The 17,923-nt window shown below is 40.6% G+C and overlaps 1 protein-coding gene across 1 annotated transcript in view; it reads left to right on the top strand.

The window, feature by feature from the left end:
- Window positions 1-17,923, top strand: part of LOC121613151 (chemokine-like protein TAFA-2) — a 37,439-nt gene that overhangs the window by 103 nt on the left and 19,413 nt on the right. The window lies entirely within an intron of this gene.

Here is a 17,923-nt window from a genome sequence, read left to right as displayed (position 1 = left end):
GGTAGATGTATGTGTTTATGTCAATTCCTGTGTGTGTATGCGTGTGTGTGTGTGCGTGCACTGTACATATTCCTGTCAGCGTCTGTGTACAGCATTTACGGGATTGGATCTATTGCGGATTACCACTGCAGGCAACCTCTGCGGCCAATTTCTTTTCACATGTTGTAAAGTTGGAGTGAATAGGCCGCGTGCTACCCGAGGGAATGCAGAGGTCGGATTCACAATGAAATACAAGACCACAGAGGCTGGTTGCCAAGAAGAACGCACAAAAAGTTCTTTAATAAAAGGAAAGGGAACACAAGTAATCCAAGAAGAAAGGTCTTCTCAGTTCAGGGGCTTTCACGTCTTTGCGGTCCCATCAGTGGGGCAACTCTCCAAAATGCCTGTAGGTTACAGCACAGACAGCGAGCAGTGAGCCTTATGGATTAGAAATCCCTGGATGCGTGATACCCCTCCCATGTGGGCCAAGTGGCTGAGTCACAAGCATGATTGAGCCCTGAGGCCTCTTACTACTTTCCAGTTCATTTCTCATGTGAAGGTTAGGTATCTTCGCCTCTGTGGTGCACAATGATCAGCTGTGTGTGACAGGGAAAAATTACCTTTCTCCAGGAAAAAAAAAAGCTTTAATAGAGATACAAGAGAGAAGAGCCTTTGTTTGCCTGAGGTCATGCTGTTCACTTACATGCACTCTTGGGGTGGAAAAATGAATATGAACACTGTGTATCTTTGTAAGCTTTCAATGATTAGATTTTCTTAGAAAAGGTGTCAGAGAGGTGAAATCCAGCAATCATTTTATTGACTGTAGTAGCTACATGCTTCATGAAACTTACACTCAGTGTCCACTTTATTAGGTACACCAGTACAGTCTTAAGCAATTCAATACAGTACAACTGTTCTGCTACTGTATAAAGTCTGCTATTATGATGCCTATAATATTCAGTTCTTGCTAGCATCATCACAGCGGTGTTAATTAAATCATATGTTTTAGCACTGAGGTGATAGTTAGTGTAAGTGTATGTATTCAGAGGTGTTTCTAACACCATTCATGTATGTAAGTAGGGAGGACACTTAATATAGTGCACTCCAGTACAACACCACCTTTAGCTATGACCTCAATAAAAAACATGCAGTTGAATTTACACATTTCTGACAATGTCAATAAAAACTCAACATTAGAGGCTTTGTAAAGACAGATGTTATAGTAGGGTTGTTGCACTGGGCTTTATGGGTGTAGCTAATAAATTGGCTGTGCATTAGCTTTGCAGGTACTTGACATAAGTGAAATTATTAGATTAAGCTTTTGACCTGATAATAGTGAGAGATGGAAAGTTAAGGGATCATCAAAGTGATTACAGTTAATCCATGGAGAGCATGAATATCTGCACAAAATTTCATGGCAATCCATCAAATAGTTGTAGAGCTTTTTCAGACCGACTGTTACAAAGAAGTGAGTTTTAAGATACTTCTTGAATGCAGTGAGATTGGAGCAGCTTCCCAGAGGCAGGGGTGGGCTCTGGAGAGGGCCCTGCCAGCCTACAGTCTGGTGCATGGTCCAGGATGGGGGAAACATGAGGTTGGAGGAATGGAGGCTGTCCTCACATATCATGTCATTAGGGCTGGATAAAATCAATCTGTGTACTGATTAGTAAAAAAAATCGTTGTGTTGACTACATACCACGTTGCAAGTCTGCACATCAGTGGCGTCAATAAAGATCTTTCTTAAAGATCTTTGGCGCTCCAGGGGTTTGCAAGATGTCACTCTGCAAGTTTGAAAGGTTGGTGCCTGTATCACAGACATGATCATTAAGACAGCACATTTTATTTCAAGGCTGCTCCTCCAGACTTGTGGAGCAAAAAGCAGCCCAAATCAGGGATATGACTAACATCTTAAAAAACATATCTGACCAAAATAAGTCATTGACGATGACAAAATCACCCAAGGATAAAACCATGAAGTGATGGATAGTGGATTTTGTCTTTGGTTTGACTGCATATGATAGGGTGTGATGGCTTGAAAATGTCAAGCACTGCCTTTGGCTTTCATGCCGTGATAAAGTGGAGTGCACCAGCTGCCCTTCATCTGAACTGGTTGTCTTTGTTTGTCATTGTTGTTACTGCGTGTCTAACATCACTGATGCTGAGGATATTCACGTATACTGCAGTAAGTGTATTTTATGTCCAAACATCTGCCTCGAACGGATGTTCCATAGTGGAGTCTTTTCCTTAATTCTTTAAAAGGAACGCAGCTTCTTTATAGTACAATAGTCCTTTGGCCTTCTGTGTAGTAATTGAAAAATTCTCATAATGTTATCACTTCTTGGAAACTATAGGGCTCTTCGTGTCAATGTAAGTGTCTGTACACTATGTTTCTGTGTGTCCTTACAGGAATGCGAGTTCCTATGACCATAGCATTGTGTGTGTGTTTGTGTTGTTCCTGTTAGAGCGTAAGATTGACTCCCCTCTTCTCTGGCTGCCAGCGGTTCTTGACAAGGCAAGGCCAAACATTTTCATAAATGGAAGGATGTTGAAAAGACATGGAGAAAGGATGCAGATGCTCTCTTATTGTCGAGCATCATTGGGCTTTCAGTGAAGTGCTGAGGTCTGCGCAAAGCAACAGAAACGCTGAGAACGGCAGGCGAGAGAGATGAATAGCAAAGTCACAAGATAAGATACAAGTTTAGTGGTTGCGGCTTTGTGTTGCTGAACATTCTGTCATAGTTATTTTATCATACTATCCTCTGAAAAAGTGGCAGTAATGGTGGGGCTAGTGTTGCAGCTTGACACGGTCGTATGAGTGTGTGTGTGTGTGTGTGGGCATGTGTACCGTCTGTGTGCTCCTGTTAATGGGTGATTGATTGTGGAGTAAGTTGTAATCAGGGAGTTACACCGTTATCCAGTTGCAGGTTGTCTGAGTGGGGAAAAACAGACGAGTAATCAGATAATTACTGAATACAATCCCTTCGGTCACTTCAAGGTTGACGCTCTCACACATACGTCACACACACACACACACACTGTCTCTTTTTCTTGCGCACACACATTTTAGAGACACACAGGCACACACACGTACATGCTTGCATGTATGAAAATTTGATTGTAATATTGCTGGGCTGAGGGAGAGACTGATGTCATCATGTTACCCCTCTGCATGATGGTTGCTGCAACTACATTCAACAGCTGAATCAATGACAGGAATAGACTGAAAGCAGAGACAGATCTGAGCTTGGTTTGTATTTGTTGACCAGGTGTTATCTGTTGTTACAATAGGTGAAGCCATGGGAGTAGCTAGACAGCATGATGATGTCAAGAAACACAAACAACAAGAGCAAATTAATTAGTGCGCACACTTTTATGCTCGGTCTGTGTTGAAACGGATAATCAAAAGGAACGTCTATGCTCATCTTAGTTGAGCTGCTTCATGTTTTGATCCTGCAGGTGTGCATGTCTTTTTTTGTTGTTGTTTCTTGATTGTGTTGCACTTTAATTCCTAAAAAAAATTAATATTTTATTTTTTGGTCAAATTGCCAACACACTTGCTGCAGCATGTCTCGTCATACTCAATAGGCTACAAGCGGCCGGTGACAGACTTGAATCGGGCTTTGGTCACGGTGATCGCGGGAATGTAAACTTTCAGTGTTAGCGGCTGTTGTTCACTTACCGACATCACCGTCCACAGCCAACTGTAGCCCTAATGCTCTGGCTTCTTGTCCCCCTTTTAAAAACTTCATCATTTTTTCTCGTTCACCTCAATGATCTTCCTCTCTTTTTCTATTTTCTATTCTTTTCTGCGCACCCGATTTATGATGACTCGCCATGTTTAGAGTTTATAACAATGACAGATTTACGTAAATTTCACGCTTCAGGGCACGTATGTAGCGTAGCCTTAAGAGAGCGGGGTCAAACCATTCTCTGCTAAGACGGGGGATAGGGGTGTTGTGCAAAAAGGAAGGAAAAAAGGAAAATATATATTTGAAATATTTAATATGTTAAAGTTTGTAAGTATATGTTGAGTAGAAAATAATATTTCATTAATCAGGCAATGATTGATTAAAAAGAAATATGTGAATGTAAAGTAAAATAAATTAAGGGTCATTCAGGGGCCCCTATGGTCCTGAGGTCCGGGACAACATACCCGGTTGCCCCCCCCCCGCCTGTCGACGGGCTTGCCTAGCCCTAATGCATATTTTTGTGTGAGTATGTGTGTATCCGTGTTCTTGCCACTAGCTCAAGATGCATGTGCTGACAAGACAGCCGTGGAAACCTCAGGAGGAAAGTCGAAGGGGCAGAGAGGTGGCAAAAGGAAGTCTCAGCATGTGTGTTTATATGTGTGTGTATGGATGTGTATGCCTGCCTGCCTAGCTTCTGCTCACCTTTTATTCTCCAGATTTTTATCTCTCAGGCCAGAACAGAAAAAGATGCTTCTGCTCTGCCATCGGTGCCTCTCCATCTGTTAAGCCATCCATCCTCCTGTCTTTTTCTCGTATTCACATGCTTTACTATACACATTGCTACAGAACTGAGTGAAAGTTACAAGCTTTATACTCAGACCACAGAGCTCTAACACTCTTAGTGGACTACATGATCTCCTGCAATGAAGAGATCTTATTTAAAGACAAAGTCTAGGCCTTGGTTAAATGTCTCAGTGGCTTTGCCAATAGTCTTGGAGACATGGCTTGGCTTGGCTTTTGAAGTAAAGCGGAACAGTGATTATGCTGATCACTTCACCACACACTGTCAAGTCATTGATTCTCAGTCTATAGGCTGCAATCTCAATACATCGCTACTGATTAGAGGCTGCGAAGAATTTAACCTACCCTGAGAGGCTCTCTGTCTGCCAGGAAGGGGAAACAGGGACGTAAGGGCGAAGATGTACAGGGATGCTAAGACCCATGAGCCGAACCACTCTCACACAAGCGCACAGGGACATGTGCATTAAGTCAGGCATGCAGTAAATGCACAGGGAAAGACACACACAAACACATGCACACACACCTACATGCACGCACACTCAAAGAGGCTCTTTAATGTGATGTGCAGAGACAGGCTGTCTGCCCTCCTTAGATGCTGCTCCACAGCAAAAGCTGCACTCCATGCTTGGTCTGCAATGCAGCTCCATATGGCTTGTGAAAAATTCAAGCTGAAATTATAAATGTGAAATTTTTCATGCTGACAAATATTGCAGCGTTCCCCACCACTTTTGATTCACTGGTCAAGAGACGGTGAGAGTTTGTTTATGTTCTCGTATGTAAGAGAGACAGAGAGAGGAAGAGAGAGAGAAGAGAGAGAGAGAGACAGAGAGAGGCCAAATCAATGAAACTTCCATATTTTATTGTTTATTGTTTAGTATATTTTATTGCCTTAGTATATTTTCATTCTGTTATATTTTTATTTGCTTTTACGAATATTTCTACTGCATGTTTATTTAATTTTATTGTAGTTATCTTAATTTTATTCTTTCTAATCTTCTTATCTTTCTTACTATCTGTTCCTAGCATGGGGGTTGCAATGAATTTCATTGACATGCTCCATGACAATAAAGACTCTTGAATCTTGAATCTTAACCAATTATTGGGGGAATAATAGTAATAAGAATAGTTTTCATGTTATACATTAAGATTTACTATGAATGCAGTGTTTACTGTTATTGCAGGAAGCTGCTCTTTATGCAGTGAAGCGGAAAATAAGGGTGTAGAAATCAGTGTGGTGGATATGCGTGTAGCTTGTCCCACTGAGATTCAGGAGACTGCATTTCCGTAATTAATGCTCACCTTTTTATTAATAGTAGCCTGATACTGTTTCACAATATTGAGGAAAGTGACAACTGTAAAAGCTCTGGCACAGGATGTAAAAGAAACGCTGAACATGAACAGGTGGTTTGCAGAATATCAGTGTTCTTGTCTGATGATAGGGATGGGATACAGAGGCACCATTATTGTTATATGCTCTTTTGTGGTACTGAGTAGGAGGTGTTTCCCTCTTTAACTGCAGGCATTTTGAACTGTTCTGTTCTTTTGGGAAGTTCAGCTTTTTGCCAGTTCATGGCTCTGACATTTGAATGATGGCACACATGTTGCTCTGTGTGTGTGTGTGTGTTTGTGTGTGTGTGAAAAGGCCCAGTGTCTCTGTGCATGCTGGTTCTGCACACTATTTAATCTCATTTTGTGTATAATAAACTCTGTGAAGCCCTTCAGAAGGCAGTGAATATGGGAAACATTCCTCATTTAAAAAAAATATATATTCATTTACTATTCCCTACAAATGAGTTTTTGCTGCCTTATGACAACATCAGTGATGGCTATACACACAACAGAGCAGTTCAAAATGAACAGACATTGCCTTCAATGAGAAATTGAGAACAGGTACATTTTCAGGTAATTTAAACACCTTTTTTAGTCTGAACATGTCACAGCAAGCTTAAAAATGAACTTTGTGCCTTTAGCAAAATGTTCCACATTATCAAATTACAATTACATTTTGCCATGCTGGTTTCCACTGAGGACACCATGATCCCTTTGCCTTACAGCAACCAAGATACCTGTTAATTTTGATGTGTCCATTTGTTCATCATTATGGGTGTTACATAGCCCCTGGCTCTCTCTCCCTTCTTTTTTCCCTCGCTCCACTTCAATCGGTGTTGACAAATTCCAAGGAACTAAATTTGCATATTCTAACCTTCGCCAATCAGTGTGTCCTTGGTAACGCAAGTGTTGTTTTAACCATGATGTATTCAGTTATTAAGGTGCCAGGAGTGTATTTGATAACTGGCTCCAGGCACTCTGGCCTTTTGTAGTCTATCACAGGATAATCTTCTGCGTTTATTCCTACTCAGACATGATTCCATTGCATTTTCAAGGGATGTGGAGATGAGAAATACATTTTCTAATGTCTGTCAAGTGGACTGCCTGTTTGCTGAAATATTGAACAAGAGGGTCACAAAGCAACCAAAATGGCTTTTCGACCAGGGGGGGAAGTGTGTTTATAGCTGTTATTTTCCACCAAGTGCACAAAATGAATATCTATGAAAGCAGAAAGGTGATGCCAGACAGCGAGATGCACTCTGCTGGGAGGCAGAGTGATTCATGGCCTATGCCTGAAGAACCAGGTCGACAGACAAACAAAAGCGGACTATGAGGGTGTGATTGGGTTACTAAGGACCAGCTGTGTGCTGTGAATATATCTCACTATGTAAATGTGTCTTCTGGGTTTGCCATTCATGTGTGTGTTTCACCGTTTACGGGCACTGGTTCTAGATGATACTGACGTTCAAGTCCACGAGTCTAAGAATGTAACACCATGTAATGGAAATGTGAAATTTCTCATTGTTCAGGAATCCCTCTTTTTTCAGAAAAGATAATGATCAACAGCATCTAAAGTTCAGTATGTACAATATTTTTAGGGATGCACAACAGTAGCACATCACTGGTATGGACGATAAGAGTTTTTAAATGAAGTATCGGTATCAGCTAGAAATGAACATTCCTCCTGACATGACAGGCCGATAAGATGACACTGTGGTGTGGAGGTTTGTTTGAAGTGTCCAAAACACATAGCAAAGTTGCTATTTGCATTGATTGCTCAGGGTCACTCATGCCAGGATGAACCAAATCACATTCCCTCAACAATACAAATTTAATTGGCCGTGTTAAGAGTCGACATCCCAATAACTGCGCCAAATTTGTGAAGAACAAAGAGAAACAGCCACCAGCAAAAAAACCCTGTCAGCAGTAGTTTTCTTATTTTGCCCATTGAATGTGTACACTTTAAAAAGCATTGTATTTTATATCCACAAGTGGGTCATCACAATAAGTGTAGGCATAATATTACGTTAATTCCACTACAAGAGAGACTTGATGCTCTCTGCAGTTAGGTAGAAAAAAATCTATACATTTATCGGTATGGGCTTTGCCAATCGGCCAAAATGCTTTACACAACATCAGCATATCGGATAGCAGCAAAAATCCAATAACGTGCATCCTTAAATGTTTCTCTCGTTCACCGTAGTTTGATGTGTTAGCATGCTAACATTGCTTATTAGCACAAAAAACTGTCATGACCCGTGCCATGCGCGTCGGTTTTCTGTTAAGTTTCCCATTGTGTGTTGTCTTTGCCTGGTTTTTGTTACATCCTGTTGTATTTTGAAGGTTCATGTTATGTGTCTTTGTGTTGCTTTACTTCCTGTGTTTTCCCTCCAGTGTGATTGTCTGATGTGTTTCACCTGTGTGTCATTAGTGTTCCTGCCTTGTGTATTTAAGTCCGTGTCTTCCCCCCAGTCTTTGTTGGGTCGTTGTCTGCATTACCTGGTCTGTAAATTCCCTTGTCGTTAGTCACAGTCATAGTCCTAGCCATAGCCCCCATAGTAAGTGTTTGTCGTGTTTCATGTAAGTGTTTCTTGTTGCGTTACCTTTGTTCAAGTCCATGTCTGTGCTACCTTGCGGTCTGTAAATCCTTGTTGTCCATGTTCCTGTGTCATAGTCCTAGCGTTAGTCTCGGCCATAGCCCCCTTAGTAAGTGTTTTTCCTTGTGTTGTCTTGTTCATGTCTGTGCTATGTTTCATGTCAGTGTTTTCCCTTGGTTTGTCTTTGTTCATGTCTGTGCCATGTTCCCGGTGAGTGTTTCCTTGTATTGTCGCTAGTCCTGCCACGTTTTGTGTTAGAGAGAGTTTATTGTGTTGTCTTAGTCTTGTCCCCAGCTCCATTGTGTCTTTTGTTCATGTGTGTTCATTCCCTGTGTTGTTTCATAGTTGTGTGACTCTTTATCATAGTTCCCCGAGTTTTGGTTTTTGTTTTATCTTTGTGTTTAATAAATTCGCTTATTTTGAACCAAGCGCCCCCACGAGTCTGCATCTGGGTTCTTCCCATAGATTCCTTAGATTCCCCTTAAATCCCACCTTCCTGACGAAAACAAAGTATGGCTGAGGCTGATGGGAGAGTCATTAGTTTTGCAGGTATTTGGTCAGTATTTTGAAGTGATGATGGCACTATATGAAAAGTCAGAGGATCAACAGAGTTAGAAAAATTCATCATCTGGGAACCTGAATCTTATTTCATGCCAATCCATCTGTTGAGATATTTCATTGGATAAGTGGAAATTTTCTGGCGGTGCTAGATAAAAAGTCAAGGGATCAATTTATTACAATTCATCCTGAGGGGAACATGAATGCCTGCACCAGACTTCACTTCAATCCATTTAATAGTTGTTGAGACATTTTATTACAGAAGGAAAATGTCAAACTAATGGTGGCACTAGAGGAAAAGTCAAGGAATAACAGAAGTTGTTATATTTCAGTCTGGTCCACAGTGCTGGACCGACCATCAGACCACTCGGCTGACTCACAGACATAGCCATCCCTGGAGCCGAGCAAATATCATGGCTAAAAATGTGTTGCTGTCGAACAAAATGCTCTTATGGAAAACTGTAAACCATACTGTGAACCACGGTAACCTACAGACGTCCTTGTGCACTGCTGTACCACAGTCCTGAGAGACAGGTATTTCTGTAAAGCTGCCAATAGGTCAAATGGTACAGAAAAGAATCCCACTCAGAAACCTGCCACTACAACATTTTATTGACAAACACCACAACAGAGAGCCTGAGAAAAGATCCTGAGGAAGATGAGGAGGAAGGGATTCATGCTATGCACCCACACACAAAGTCTAACCCTCAGAGTTAACAATAAAAGCATTTACAGTATGTGCGTGGCTTCTGTGGTCACCGTCTGACTATGTGTTTGCACTAATTGGTGTAAATGAAAAGATTCCTCTGGCTGCACGGTGAGATTACCTCATTGGGGCCCTCTCATTGCATTCATTATTGCTAATCGTTACCTGTTAGCTCACCAGCCAACCCTGCATAGACCCCGCCTGGTGCATCTGTATGGTTTCTTAAGCAAAACTAAAGCCTCTATTGACTCTAAGCCACTATGTGGAACTAGGACGGTAAAAACAGTCCTGTGGATTAGCATTTTGCCAAGAGAACGACAGGGAGACACATTTAAAGCAGTAATGACTAATTACCCTTGATTGAAGTTTTTACAAGTCATAAAGTAATTCACTTCCCATTAAATCCGTGTATCTTTTGGTCTTTGAGTTTTCAAGTCTCCCTCCCTCTCCTTCGCTGTTCCACTACCACTCCATTCCTCTCTTTTGCCCTCTGTTTCATATTCTCCTTTTCCTCCCCTTGCTAACTTTTACTTTATTTCACAGCTATTAAACCAGGAAATTTCAATCAGGTAGCACAGCGTGAATTTCTGCAGGGGCAGGAGAGAAAGAGTGAACTTTTATTTAATGCAGCCGTTCTTTCTTTTCTCCTCTCCACCTCCATCTCGTCTGTCTTTTCTTCCGCAGCTGAACTCAACCTTGGCTCTTTATAGTTTATGATTCAATTTCCAATTTGTCCTCCAGAAGTATTTGCCTGGTGGGCGGCGCAGTGGTTTTGTTCTTATGTGTTTGTACAATACTCGCCTTTGGTATTCATAGAAACACAGTATTACGGATACATGCATTTGAATTTCCAATTTTGTGTCTGCAATTCTCTTGGCTTTATTTTACATGAAAGTCACATTGAGATGGGAATCGCTCTTTCAAGTAAGCTCTTGGCAAGCGAGGAGAGATGCTCTGAAATATGTATGGCCAATACATACCATTTCCTTTTATTAGAGTCAAGGATGACCAGAGGAGCTTACTTTAGGATTTGAAGGTTGTTGGTTAATCACACTGCTCAGACAGAAAACCATACATTGAAGCAACAGTGTTGTGCTCAATCTGAGCTGACCACCACAGAAGAACATACAGATGAGAGGGATCACACCGAAATCTTTCTAATAAGCAGCAAAGTAAAAATTGTTTATGTATTATCTATGTTATCTGCTAGGTTATACTGGAAACTGGATTTTGAGGCCAATATTATCCACACATGGGAGTGTAAATAAATCTGGTAATGATATAACGGCCAAAAGCAATTTTTTTTCACAAAAACACAAAACATGAACAAACTACCTCGATACAGATCCCTGATGGACAAACTGTGTGATGGGGACACTGGAAATTACCTAGATCCTAGTTTCAAACCGGCCGACATGAACACAGATGTATCGGCACTAACCTGATATCAGTCGATATTTCAGCCTGACTGATTTATTGGTCTAGTTGTAATACCGCAAAGCTTTATTGCTAGTGAAATAAATGAGCTCTTTTGATTAAAAACAGATTCACTATGTATGAGCCTTTGCTGAATGTGGAGACGTGAGCAGGACAGTAAAACTCTAGATGCAGTAAAAGAAGAACTTTGGAATAGTCAGACACCGATATGTTGTTGCCTTCTGTCCCCATTAAGATGTCTTATCTTAAATTGATTAATTTTGTAACCTTTTGTAAATATATTCACATCTAGAGGCAATTTTATAGTCAAATTCACCTCATCTCAATGAATGCAGACTGCGAGAGGAAACCAGAGCACCAGAGAGCACAAGACAAAGAGAATTTGTAGAGGTATACATTTCACTGAGTGAGTCATAGTTTATTGTTTGTATAGTTGAGAAGTACCATTGATATACATGACTCCCAGAATGTTATTGTGCAATTTGCAAACAGTCAAGCTCTAAGCATATCAAAGCATTTTGCTTTGCCTCCTTGGGGTCCGCTTGCCCCCGTTTCCCTCCCCTTTTGCATGTACACAGTTTCTGATTTGCAGTTTCAGGGGATTCTACAAATGACCAGATGTTTGGCAGGGAAACAAATGGCTGGATGTTACCTTTTGAACCATTTAGATATTTGAGACAGGCTTTCAGGAGAGGCAGAAATCCATCCAAAGCTTTTGTTTTCTCAGCCATGTGTGTATTTGTACCCAAGAATGATTTGGACGGATTAGTGCATTACATTGTGTATCATAACCTGGCAACAATGTTCTTTACCAATAGCTTCTATGGTTACATGTTTATGGTTCCTAAGTGTTGCTTGGCTTCTGTTGGCTGGATCTGAAGTAGAATAGCCTCTTCCCAGAGTTTTCCCAGTAGAGCTGGCATGCTTGAAGCCATGTGAATAATGAATGGAACATACTTATCCTCTATAGGAGCTTCTCATATGTGGGCAGGGAAAAGGTGCGCAGCCATACTGTATAAGATCGTGTTTCCATTTTCCGAAAAAATCATTCAATAGAAGCAGACCGTCAACGGTGTTTTCCATTAGGTTCATCATTATTGGCAACTCGCCACCAATGCAGGAGAAATTTGTGAAACAGAAAAGATTAATCCTCTATAAACCAGTACTTGTTTGAACATGTGCTAAAAACACAGTAAAACAGAACCAAAACCAAACACACAGCTCAATGTAAACTTTGCACCAATCATCATTGCTTCAAAAAAAACATATGATTGGGGAAAATCTTGCTGTTTTGTTAAGCATTGTGAACACCCCCAGTGTGCGGTCTCAAATGTAGTACAATTTTAGTGGATTAGCAGTGCCTCTATTTTGGCTGTTCTAATGCTAATGTTGATATAGTAAACAGGACGCATATGATTGTGCTTCTGTGTGCATGCCCTATGGAGAGCAGCTTTAGTATTCCTCACAGCAGCTCCAGAGCCATGCACTGATGGATGGGGTGCTCTTTACTTTACTGATGTACTGTGATCAATGCTGATGCAAGGAACGAGAGTGTGGGAGAGAGAGAGGGGGAGAGAGAGAGAGAGAAAGAGAGAGAGGTCGTGCTGCCTCTGCAAATCTCTCTCTCTCATTCGCTTTCTCTGTCACCATCTCCCTCGCTCTCCCAGTCTTTTTTGCATTAATCCTCTACTCTCTCTGTGAGTTTCCCACTCTGTTGATCCTGCCAGTATCTGCATATGCTGCACTCTCACCGACATCATCGCCTTAACAGATATGACACAGTGTTTCCTTACGTAGCATATGCTGCACATGGCAACTTTCAGCAGATTACTAGATTATAGATTAAGTCGAGAAAGTTGAGCGTGTGAGAAATGTTTGTGTGTGTTGACGCACAGCACTTTCCAGCACAGGACTTTTAAGAGGACACAAACATGTTTGTCTAACTGTCCAGCCTGGCCTCTCATGTTGCCTAAATGTGGGTAAGAGGCTTTTATTTTTAGTCTTTTGCTGTTGTGAGTTAAATAAAACAGCAGTAATGCAGCTTCACTAATCCTCTCACACAACTAATCCTAGCAGAACACCACTGTAAATACTCTGTGGGCTGTATTAAAGCACAAATCACTCAATCCCTCACTGAGTGTTTTATGCTTATTTTGGCTCAGATTAATAGAAATTCCTTTATTTTTCATCTACACGAAAGATGTTCCAGAAATAACTGGGCTTCCTCTTGGACTTTTGCTATTTTCTGTGTGGCCTTCATGTGTGTGCGCACATGCATTTGTGTATCTTTGCAACAAAGTGTGCTTTAGCCAGTACATGCAGCGCTCACTGTGAGATCAATAGAAGACTTTGCATGTTTGAGACAGTCATAGAAATGGTTCAGAGATGACCTGCATGTGTTTACTCTTTTCACAGAGGTCACGATATTGTACATTCCAGTCATTTGAGGATTGTGTGGGCTGCTTTAAACTGTACGATGTATCATCAAGGAAGATGATCATGATTCATGTTTGCATTTTTCCCAAAACAGTCATGACCTTTGGACTCTAGCTCAATAGCTCAATTTGAGTCTTTTAATTTGTGTTGCATTGTAAAGCATTTTAGTTAACTCCCTCATCTCCTTTTCTGCATGTCATATAGAAACCTGTAGCTCTAACAACAAGTATTCTCCATCGTTTTTCTGCTAGCCAAACAAATGCTATCTGGAAATACTAAAGCACTATGAATTTCTCCTTTACTGAGCGACATTTGGGCTTAAGTTGGGTTGTGTGCCAGTTGTGTATAAAATGTAATTACAGTCACATACAAGGTAACATAATTAATCAGAAAATGCCCCTTGATAATTTGGAAAAAAAATTAATCAACTAATTTCTGTGGTGGAATTTAAATTACAGACACCTTTTCAAATTATAACAGAAATCATAAACCTGCAACAGTTTAGCATTTTTGCTATTAAGTTCAGCTCACAAAGGACCAAAAACACAACACTGACCCTCTTGTATGTGTAAATAAAGAAGTTGCAAGGGGAAAAGTGAGGATAAACAGCTGCTTGCATACACACAGATAAACATGTACACATTGCAACCAACAGCATTGCTTAGATCTCCTGAGGCAATGTTCACAGATTGTACCTTACTGAAAAATTATACAAATTCAGTTGTTAAGAAACTGTGAAATGTGAAACAAATAAATGAGTGTTTCTGTATTTCAGCTTTTGTACTCTTCTCAAAATGAAACTCTGCCACTGAGTTCTTTAATATCTCCCCTGGTGAGTCTGAAGTGAATTATACAAGCTGCCTCAAGCAAATACAGAATATTGGCTGTGCTGCAACAACTTTGGTGTGATTTCCTTTAACAAAAAAACAAAACGCTTCCGTCTTCCAGTGTTGTGAGGCTGTGAGAGCCAAAGGGATATGCAAAAAGGGAAACCGCTTGGGTCACGTCCTGCCTCTTTTAAAGGCTGCACACGCCCACGAAAGTGTTTTCAGTGGGCTAACAACAGCACTTCACAAAGTTGTAGATGATACAGCGTTTTACTGTCATAAACCACTGTTACTGTCCTTGCAGCCAATCAGCATCTCTCCTTTTCTGCTGCTTGTATTATCTCTGTGCTGTTACATTAACTAAGAAAATAAAAAATATTTCTTGAACGAGAGGTCAGTCCCAGTCTCTCAAACTGGCTGAACTGGCTGAGAGCCTCATGAGTTTGAGTGTCAAAGTTCAATCAGATTGAACCCTGTGCAAAGTGAATGTGGTGGGACCAGAAGCAAATCTGTGTCGCTGAAATGAACGTCGAGCGAAATCTGGTCTGGACGCACCTTGAGAAGAGGTTTATTTAAGCTAAATAAGAGAAAACACCTGTGTGGGTGTAATGAAAGGCACATGCTTTTGGACAGTAACGACAACATAACCACTGATGACAAAGTTAACATTCAAAACATGTGAACAAGAAGAAAATTAGGACCAAATGTTCAAATTCTTACAACTAATTGACAGAGCGCCCCTAATAAAGCCAGTAAAACATCTTATGTTACTGTAACCAGGCCAGCTCAATGAATATACAGTATGCTGTTGAATGTAAAAAAAAAAAGAGGGCTTCACAGATTTTTTTTCAATCAAAAGCTGAACATGCAATAAGCAGAACACATATACACAAATGAAATGTGCAAAACGGCGGTGTGCATACGGTAAGTGCTTCTCTAGACTCACTATTTTCAGTGTGATTTTGAAAGTTGCAGCAGACAGACTTCGAGATTAAGTTTTATCCTGCTGCGTACTAATAGCCCAGTTATGGTGGTTTTTTAGTTTCCTTCCCACAGAGTCCTAACAGAGACCAAACATCCACCCAGCACAAACTCTCCTCTTCTCTTACACCATTTACAGTCAGAGCAGGCTGTGCTTTTTTCCTTTTCTCTCCCTCTTTTCTCATTCCTTCTCTCTGCCTTCATCTCCCCTTCCTCTCCTCTCCCTCTCTCTTCTCATCTTTCCACCTCTGGCTCTGCTGCCAGCCAGCCTCAGACACACCAGGGTTTCCCTTCTATTTGGTTGTGAGGGATGGGATGAGAGACAGAGAGAGGCAAGAAAGGAGGGGAGTGGAAGGATGTAATGATCTGTCCTGATGAATGCAGTTAGAGAGAAAGTGCTGACACGATGGAAGAGAGGCTTTAAGAGGAGATGGGCTTAACGCACCAGTCACAGAGCTCATCAGATCAGTCATCAATGTTCAGTGGCCAGTGGAGGTGTTTGAAGCATCTTTGTCAAAGAAACTGAGTAATTGCTATGTTTCCACATAATTAAGGATTGGCATTCAGTTGTTTGTTGTGTTCCTCTGTTGCTGCTCACAGGTATAAAAATAAAAGTTTTAAGAACATACAATGATGCTTGTGTATGTGCAAGGACAGATCTAAATTAATTGCATTAATGCCAGCGTCCTCTGAGACTGTGTAAACGTCTTGGGGCCAGAAATGAAAAGGGACCTCATTGCACAATACTACTGTTTATCAGTCCTTTCACCACCGGAATGATGGTCTTGTCATAAAACTGGTCTGTCTATCCAGTGGAAAGGAGCAAATATTTTTGAAGAGCTTCTACTGGATCGACTTGAGCAGGGTTTCCAGACCAGATCACACCAGCATCATCACTTGCCCTGCCCTAGCCTGCACTGCCAGCCAACACTTTCCCAAACCTTCAAAATGAGCTGCAGTAACCCAGTTCCAAAGCCAGACAGACGTCTGGGTGTGAGGGTGGACAGTGCAATAATGTGCAATAATTGTTAATCATTCAGATTAGACTATCCTAATTGACAAATTTCCAGTCTGCTTTTTAAACTGCCAATTTCCTTCAGTGTTATTGCAAACAAAAGCAGAAGGGATAGATTACAAAATTAAGTGCTTTTGGGATGCTAACTTCTGTGTTAATATGTACACTTTTTTTAATGACTGCAATAATGATACTGTCATAAAACAAACATCTGATGTCTAGTGAGAAAGAGTGTAAGAGGTGTGAAAAGTTATTTTACAGTAAAAAAATAGTACCTCTTAGCGTGATACAGTAGTCTGATGTAATATTACATTTTTATATTAATATTACTAAGCTATTATAACAAAATATGTTCAAGTAATGCCGCAGGTGCAGAATGGATCTATGCCAGCAATAGGTGTGTGCAAAGAGAATCTATAGCAAGAAGCGCAAACTTAATATTTGCTGTTGCTTTGATAACTCAGTAGCATGTCCTTGCTGATGAATGTGACACTGTGACAGAGAACAGAAAATAGGTGTTGCAGACTTTGGCTCCATATGCTTGTCTTTTATTCAGATGATGTTTCGTCCCTTCCTCAAGATTCACAGTAACAGAACAAACTACAATCAACACACACACACACACACACACATATATATATATATATATATATATATATATATTCACAAAAGTTTTGGAAAATATTTAGCATCCTTCTATGGCACACTGCAATGATTGTGTGAGCTGAATAATTATCTTGCTCCTGGAAAAAAAACTGAAAAAATGTGTAAACAAATGTGTAAAATCAGCTCAAAGTCACAGCTCATCTCCTGCATCTGTTGTTTCTGTGAATCCATGGTACTGTCAGGTGTCAGGTGATGGAGACTATGCTCTAATGACCTGCATTACACAGGCCAGCAAAACCAGACAAGTGTCTCACACTGTAGGATCCACACAAAAATAGTGCTGTGAGGCAATATTGTTTGCACAATCAACCCAATACTTGCAATGCAAGCTTAGTTACACCATACAGCACATTTCACACCAAAGAAACTCCAAAAAGATTTAACTAATGTATAAGAATGCTAACATTTGATGAATGTAGGGTGTCTAGAAGAGTCTCTGTTGAAAGGACATGCAATCACTGAACAATGTAAAACATCCCTGGTGAATTAGAAAAACTATAATAAAGGAATATCATGCTGCTTTTCCTGAGGCATCAGGACACATTTCATTTAATGTGGGTGTTTATTATTTCCTTGTTTATTATTTCCTTGTTTATTATTCTTTTTAGGACAATGACTAAATTATGTGTTTTGCAAGCATACAGCTGAGATAAAGAATTAGGTTACTCAAGTGAAAACTTCTCTAACTGCTACAGCCACTCAGAGCTACTAACATTAGGCTAAACTCTGACTGCACCGCTGGATAATAAACTGGGGCAGTGTATGTGCTAAACTAGTCCTGAACAGGCCTCATAAAAATGTTTTATTGCATGATTTCCTACCATAATTTTGCTGTGTTAGTCACAAAATACAGTTGCTATTGCTCTTCCGCTGCGCCCCGGCATCCGTTTTGGCCCACTGGC

Source organism: Chelmon rostratus, chromosome 10 (genome assembly GCF_017976325.1).
Source record: "Chelmon rostratus isolate fCheRos1 chromosome 10, fCheRos1.pri, whole genome shotgun sequence".
Lineage (NCBI taxonomy): Eukaryota > Metazoa > Chordata > Actinopteri > Chaetodontiformes > Chaetodontidae > Chelmon > Chelmon rostratus.
This window is presented reverse-complemented; position numbering and strand designations above follow the sequence as displayed.